The 8271-nt window shown below is 34.6% G+C and overlaps 1 pseudogene; it reads right to left on the bottom strand.

Annotated features, from left to right (window-relative positions):
- Positions 1-7497: 7497 nt before the first annotated feature.
- The window catches only part of LOC103208112, a 57495-nt pseudogene continuing 56721 nt past the window's right edge, over positions 7498-8271 (bottom strand).

Genomic DNA, 8271 nt, shown 5'->3' with positions numbered 1-8271 from the left:
CCTCAAAATCAACTAAAAATCTATTTTCTTGCATTTTATATTTTCCCACTGAGAAAAATTTTATATGCTTTCCTTGTGGAGTGAATATTTAAAAATGATATATAATTGTGTGTTATATTTATAATTTAGAAAGTGTACAAAGGTTTATAAGTAGTAAGAGAGGGACTACTTAAAGAAAACTACTTTGGAAATACAAATGTATTGATTTCCTTATCATCTTCACATTTCTGTTAACCCATTAACAGATACTTTTTTTTTGAGACTAGTTGTAAGTAAAATATTAATATTTTTCTTCTTTACCTCAATATTTTCCATTGCTAACCTTATGAATCTCCTGTTGTTTTAATATGAGATTTGATGATCATGCTTTAATAGTTACAATCTTATTATGAGATTTGATAAAAGTCCATCCTGTCCAGTTTTTTCCTCAGATACTTACACCATTTATCAGATAAAAGCTCTCATATTTTACTTATTTAAGGTCTTATTTACCTGATCACTTCTAGTTCCACTTATCTTTGTTTGAGTTCAGTAGTCATCACTTCAAGATATTGCCAGATATCTGCTGACAGGGAGACTTCAATAGTTGTTGAATATTGCTCTGCTGCCAGGGGACTTCAATATTTGTTCTCTCTGAGATAAGTGAAAATTCTTTAGGATGGCATTTATGTTGTAACCTGATCCACTCTATTCTTATTTCCTGCATTTACCAATGGCTCTTCAGGCTTTCTCACTGTGTCCATCCATTGTTCAAACTCCCCCATTCCCCACCTCTAGTGCCAAACTCATTCATTTCAATATACACTGATGCTAGTCAAAGTTTTAATTAAATGACAGATAGCATATTGATGTCCATTTCTGAGCCCTTCAAAAAAAAAAAAAAAACCTCACTGCCATCAAGTCAGTTCCAACTCTTAGCAACCCCTCTTCCTTGGGTTTCCAAGGTGGTATCTCCATGGAAGTAGATTGCCCAATCTTCCTTCTGAGGAGTGGCTGGTGGGTTTGAACATGACCTTCTGGTTAGCAAATACCTTAAGGATTATGCAACCAGGGCTCTGAGCCCTTAGACATGTTATATAACCAACCAACCTAGAATTTTTTGTGTTTTATCTACGTTAATTTTTTTTTTTCATGTGCATGCACAATTTCTTTACTATATCACAAACATTTTAAGATTAACTTGACTTGTACTACTGTCAAAGAAGCTGTGAAATGCTATGGTAAAAAGAGAATTGATTCAAATCTTAGCTCCACCTTGAAAACCTAGGATAAGTGAAATTCTTTTCTGTATCCTAAATATACTAACTGATCTCTCAGGCCTCTGCCAATTTAGGTTATTAGCTTTGAAGAAGAGTCTACAAATGAAATTATTCAAAACTCTATATTTAAAAGAAAATTAGACATCTTTCTATTATTTGAGTTGACTTTTTAAAAATTGTTGTTAAAATATATGTAACACAAAAGTTGTCAAGTCAAGATTTTCAAATACAGTTTAGTGACACTAATTATAATAATCATATTGAGTAGTCTTATCTACTGTATTTCTGTTTTCTTCAAAAATTAAAAAAAATTTCTGAATTATATTAAAAAATCTTGTAAGTTAATAAGGTAAGCTAAGTTTGCCTTTTTATTTTACTTTTCTAACACTGACAAAAAGAGAAGTCTCTTTCATTATTATCATTTTGGAGAACAAAATTCATTTTGTCTTAAAAGGTTATCTTTCTCATTAGCTAGAGATAGCAGTAGCACATCTTAACTGAAGATGCCTTTCTGTGAATTTTATGGCCAAATGCATTTATTTTTCCATAATGAAATAAATTTTTGAATATACATCAAAAGGAAGAATATGACTAAATATTTTATTTATTTATTTAAAAAATTAATATAAATAACATTTACTTCAAATTAGAAATAACTTTAAAAACACATCTAAGAATTAGTTAATAGTATTATTTTGTGACCTTACCTGTATGTTTTGAAATTTGACCTTAATATAAAAAGCAATCATTATGAATTACAGACTGAGTCTCATCCTAGCTCTCCACAATCTTCAGTTTAGAAAAGTTAGAAAGAAAACTAATGAATTGAAATCTAAGAACAATGAAAATTAAAAGGTTGAGAAATAAATATGTATGGGTGTCAACATTAAAAGTAAAAATAAATTAGAATACTTCTGGTACCTGGATTTTTCTGAAAAGGGCTTGTAACAGCTTGTTAGTTACCTTCTGGTATTAGGACCAACAAAATTTCTGAATATAAATCTTGATCTATAAATCATTTGGGATTAAAATAATAAAAATCTTGGAGACTACTAATAGATTGGTGACTATAATTACAGTGCAAAGTTTGTCTTCCATCCAATCCTAAAGGGATTTTCTTGAATTGAGTTTCTGTGTGGAGTTCCCAAAACATAGAAACCGTATGTCATCATTAATCAAAGATGCTCTGTAAGATGTTATGGGTAAAGTAAATGACCATCACTAAAATCTGTGATAATCATCTTGCTGATTGTTATGTAAATAAGTGATATAATTTTAAATTCCTGTTCACCAGGATCAATCTTCAAATATAAAATGAACAGAAAAACTCTCAGACTGGTTTGGCCAATTATTGGAGGAAGTAGGTTTAAAGTGGCTTATCAAAAATAATTAGGATTTGGTGAAGAAAGATGAAAAAGTGTGGTGATTCTTGCTAGGTTCACTGACATCTTCACTTGGTGAATTGAATCTGTTCTTATGTCTCCTGTCCTTCAAGAACGCAATTAATTGCTGAAATTGTTCTACTAACTTTTCTGTTCACCCTAGCTGGTTTTTGTTTGTTTGTTTGTTTTGTTTTTTGTTTTTTGTTTTTACAATTAATCATTACTCAAAATACTATATACGCATTTGCTGTTACATGCATAATCCACTACCCTCATTCTGCCACTATCATTAGCATATACATTTAAGAGGGAATGAAATCTCTCTGCTTTGTTCATTGTTGTATACCCAGCAACTTCATTAGTCTCTGGCACTTCGGAATGCTCAATAAAGATTTGTTGAATGAATTTAAAAAATAATACTCCTATGCTCAAGAATTTTTAATAATCTCTCATGATTTTTCCAACCAAATTCATATTATGTGCTGTGGTATTTCAGATACTCCACACTCTGTATGTGCCTTACTGTCCCCTTGCATTCTTCTTTTCAGGTCAGGGCACTTGGCATAAACATTACTTCTCTGTTCCTCTGTAAACTTCTTTCAACCATCAGTCAGTGTACTTGCTCTTGGTGCTCAATCACCTAGAAAACCTTCTTCTTGTTCTTCCCGCTCCAATCCTTCTCACCCTTAAACTCAATTTGATATCTTCCATGATGAATTTCTCAGGTACTTGTGTTTGGTTTACTTTTAAATCAAATTGAATTTTATTATTCCAGAACTACATGGTATTAACCTGCCTTTATACCACATTTGAACCTTAATTAAGTGCAACGTTTCTGTCATTCTTATTGTATGCCTTGATTAGATATCTCTGAGTTTCTTAATATATCTTCTAAGTTCCTCATACAAAACTAACTAGGAGACTCATTATAAACTTACTTATTAATGTTTAAGATTTCTTTAATATTTATTAAGTACTTACAATATACAAGGAGATCTGGTGGTGTAGTGTGTAAGATATTTGATGGCTAACCAGGAGGTCAACAGTTGAAACCCACTGGTCACTACTGGGAAGGAAGACTGGGCAATCTATTTCACAGAGATACCACCTCTGAAACCCAAGGAGGGATTGCTAGGGTTTGATAAGATAAAAGGCACAAGGGGTTACAAGGTGATAGTTGTGTTGAGATGAGATATTTGTAGATGTTAGAAGTGCATCCTGAAAATAAACTCGTAATCTAGCACATAAGAAAGAAATTTACAGTACTAACTGAAATACAAGTCTAGCTGTAAAAGAATTATAAAATAAATTTAAATTTATTATATAGGAATATTTTGTTTTGTATAACAAAGGAAGTAACTAGTGACCAGAAAGAAGAAAGAAAAATTTCTCAATGGAACTGTCATTTCAGATAAAACTTACGGGATAAGTAGGATCTTAATAGCCAGAGATCATGTAGAAGGTCAGTGGCCTGAGGGAACCACATGAGTAAATGCCTAGAAGCTTGAAAGAGCAAGGCTTAGTCAGAGAATGAATAGTAAACAAAGGTGGCTGAATCTTAAGCATACATGACATAAGGGGAACCTACTAAGAGAAACCAGGTGGAATGGTCTGTTGGATTGGTAATGGTTCTATCTGGTTGCTTTGCAAATATTTATACTTTCCTTCTCATACAATTTCACTGAAAATTCTTTCTCTGTAAAATCACAACCAAACTCTAAATGCCAACTCTAAACATTCTCGAAATTTATTCCTGATCAAGGTGCAGTGGTTGGTATTATTGAAAGTCTCTTAACCTCTGGTTGCTGTGACAACACTCATTCTTCCTATCTCAGAAGTTCCATCTCATTCTTCTATATTGGGTCATGTTTTTCTCTTTGCCCTTCATGACGCTTGTCTCCTTCACTTCTATATTTGGTCTTCTTTTCTGTATTTTACAGTTTTCCTGAAAATAACTCATCTACTTTTGGGTTTTCAACTTTTTAAATGTCATCCATCTGTTATTGGTTTCTCTACAGGAAAGAATTACAAATTTTTGGCTATCCCTTAAGATCAATAAAAGCATTTGGAGCATACTCATTTTATCTATAGGATATAAATAGATACATAGATAGATCAGTATCCTAAGATAAAATTAAGAGAAGTGTAAAATGAATTACTTTAAATAAAATAAATGGCTTTAAAATAATTTTTATGGATATCAATAATTAAGATATTTTCTCTTATTGATACAATTATTAATATGACAGTGGTAATTATTATATTCATTTCTAATGTCAACCACTCATCTGTCATTTTGTCATACTGTGATGGCTTCTGTGTTGCTGTGAGGCTGGAGGGTATGCCAATAGTATTTCAAATACCAGCAAGGTCACCCATGTTGGACAGATTTCAGCAGAGCTTCCAGACTAAGACAGATTGGAAAGAAGGAAAAGGTCATGCACTTCTCAAAGAATTGGACATTGACAGCTTTATGAGCAACAGTGAAACACGCTGATATATTACAGGAGAACTTTATGAATATTGTTGCTGTTCTTAGGTACCATAGAGTCAGCTCCAACTCAGAACAACCCTAGGTACAACAGAATGAAAACCTGCCTGTTTCTGCTCCAGCCTCACAAACCTTCCTATGCCGGAGCCCATTTTTGCAGCCACTGTGTCAATCCACCTCATTAAGGGTCTTCCCTTTTTTTGATGACTGTGGTGGTTATGTTTGTGTGTCATCTTGGCTGGGCCTGGTTGAGTGGCTGGGCAGCTGGTGGTAGTTTTTCCCCATGTTGAGACTAACAGTCAACTCCATAGTGGGATCTATCACAAGTAGCTGAGTAGCTGCCTTAGGGAAAATGGTCTGCTTCCTGTACATAAGCAGAAACTTTGGGGAATGTTCTCTAGCATATGGCACTCTTGGGCCCTCCATGTAGCCGTGTCATTGGTCAGTAGCCTGCCATGCTCTGCAGACCTCGAGACTTACAATGAACTTGAATTAATGTCCTGCTGTGTGATTTGGTAACATCGGGACTGTGCCATTTTACTTGTCAACCTTGGGTTTGTCAGCCTCAGCAGCCAACAGCTGTCGGAGTGCAAAAACGCTTCTAGTTCCAGTCGGTCAGGAGCAAGAGGCAGAGCTGGACCCCAAGATTGACAGGCTTTCACTCAGCTCCTAGACCCTGGCACTTTTAACTTGGACTTTTAGTCTCATGAACTGTAAGAGAATAAACTCCTGTTTGTTCAAGCCATTCCATTTGTGGTATATTCTTGCCAGAGTGGCACTAGGTAACCAGAACAATAATAACCCTCCACTTTACCAAGGGAATGGTCCCTTCTGAAAACATGATCAAAGTAGGTGAGACAAATTCTGGCCATTCTCACTTCCAAGAAGCATTCTGGTTCCACGTCTTCCAGAACAGATTTGTTAGTTCTGGCAGTCCACGGAACTTTCTGTATTCTTCACCAACACCACAATTCAAAAGTATGAGCTCTTCTTTGGTCTTCCTTATTCATTCTCCAGCTTCCACATGCATATAAGGCTGTTGAAAATACCATAGTTTTGGTTAGGTACCTCTTAGTCTTCAAAGAGACATCTTTGCTCTTCAGCACTTTAAGGAGGTCTTTTCCAACAGATTTTCCCAGGGCAATTGTTGTTGTTGTTGTAATGTGCCATCGAGTCAGACCTGACTCATAGAGACCCCTCCTTGAGTTTCCAAGGCAGTATCACTTCGGATGTAGATTGCCCAACCTTCCTTGCTTGGAGTGGCTGGTGGGTTTGAATCACCAGCCTTCTGGTTAGCAGTCAAGTACCTTAGTTAGGCACTATGCTACCAGAGCTCCCGCCTAGTGCAATATTACCTCTAGTTTCTTGACTGCTACTTCCATGGTTGTTGATTGTGGATCCAAGTAATACAAAATTTTTGACAACTTCAATCTTTTCTCTGTTTATCGTGATACTGCTTATTGGTCTGGTTGGGAGGATTTTCATTTTCTAAACGTTGAGGTGTAATCCGTACTGCAAACTGTAGTCTTTAATCTTCATCAGTAAGTACTTCCAGTCTTCACTTTCAGCAAGCAGGTTGTTAACGATTCTGCCTCCAATCCTGATGACATGGTCTTCTTCATATACTCCAGCATCTTGGATTATTTGCTCAACATACAGATGGAATAAATATGGTGAAAGGATACCACCCTTATGCACTCCCTCATTTTAATCCATGCAGTGTCGCCTTGTTCTGTTTGAACAACACCCTCCCAGTCTATGTACAGGCTCTTCATGATTACAATTCAGTGTTCTGGAATTCCCGTTATTCTCAATGCTATGCATAATTTGTTATGATCCGCACAGTTGAATGCTTTTGCATAGTTAACAAAAGAGAAGTAAATATCTTTCTGCTATTCTTTGTTTTCAGACAAGATCCCTCTGAAATCTGCAACTTGTGAGTTTGTAAGACTATGGTTAGGGATTCTATAAATTTGCCAACAAGGCTAAATATAGGCTATATTAATACATGACTTTCATTCCTAGGATGTATTGAATATGTTGAAACTCTTCTGCTAATTCCACTCTGACACAACTTTTGGCCTTAATATAGTTGTTTAATTCAATCCTAAGAAATCCTACTATTTTCAATTATGAAATATATTTTATCAGAATCCCATCTTTCTAAACTTACTTAACAATTTATACAGTATTTGACTTAAGAATCATTACAGCTTAATGATTCAATATTTGATATACAAAGTGGCCATTTTCCACCTTTTCAGTATCCTTGACTATAAAAATGTTTATCTAATTAAAATCAAGTTATTGCAGATGTTGATATTTATTTCAGAATGTTATGAAGTGTTCTCTTCTTTGAGATTTTTTAAATTACATTTATTATTTCCTTATTTCTTAGAGTGTAAATAAAATATTTTAATAAAGAAATTAATATGGTATAAAAGCAACCAGGATATCTTTATCCCTTTCATTAACTGAACATGGCCAAATATACAAGAATAGACCACAATCATAGAAAACTGAGATAGAGAAAAAAATGAGACTCACAAGTATATAAGGCCTTGTTTCTTCCCTCTTTGGATTTCATTTTGAAAATAGTCAAAAAGGATGTAAACATAAGAGATTATGATTATGGTAACATTGAAAATTTGAATGGACCCTGAACAGACAAATATCATCCGTTCATTGATATAAGAGTCAACACAGGGGAGTCTATACAATGGAAGAATATGACAAAAAATTATTGATTTGATAAGATCCACAGAAGGTTAAACTTAATAGACATATTACCTGAATAATGGAATGCATGTTCCCTAGGATAATCCATAGGATCATCAGAATACAGAGTTGTTTCAACATCATGGCGTGGTATTGCATGGACTGCATATTGCCACATAGCTATCATAGGTCATTGCCGCCAAAAGAAAGCAGTTTGCAGTTTCAACAATGCAGAGATAATAAAATTGTGTCACATATTCATAGAGGGAAATCATTCTCTCCTTGGAAAAGAAGTTCTCTGACATCTCTGGGGTAATGGCACAGGAATAGGAGGAATCCATAAGAAAGATATGCATTGGTGTGTGAAGATGGCACTCCATGAAAACCAATGCCACTAGAACAAGATTCCCTGACACAGTGT

The sequence above is a fragment of the Orycteropus afer genome, unplaced genomic scaffold (genome assembly GCF_000298275.1).
Source record: "Orycteropus afer afer isolate SDZICR_OR568_19922 unplaced genomic scaffold, OryAfe1.0 scaffold00412, whole genome shotgun sequence".
Lineage (NCBI taxonomy): Eukaryota > Metazoa > Chordata > Mammalia > Tubulidentata > Orycteropodidae > Orycteropus > Orycteropus afer.
This window is presented reverse-complemented; position numbering and strand designations above follow the sequence as displayed.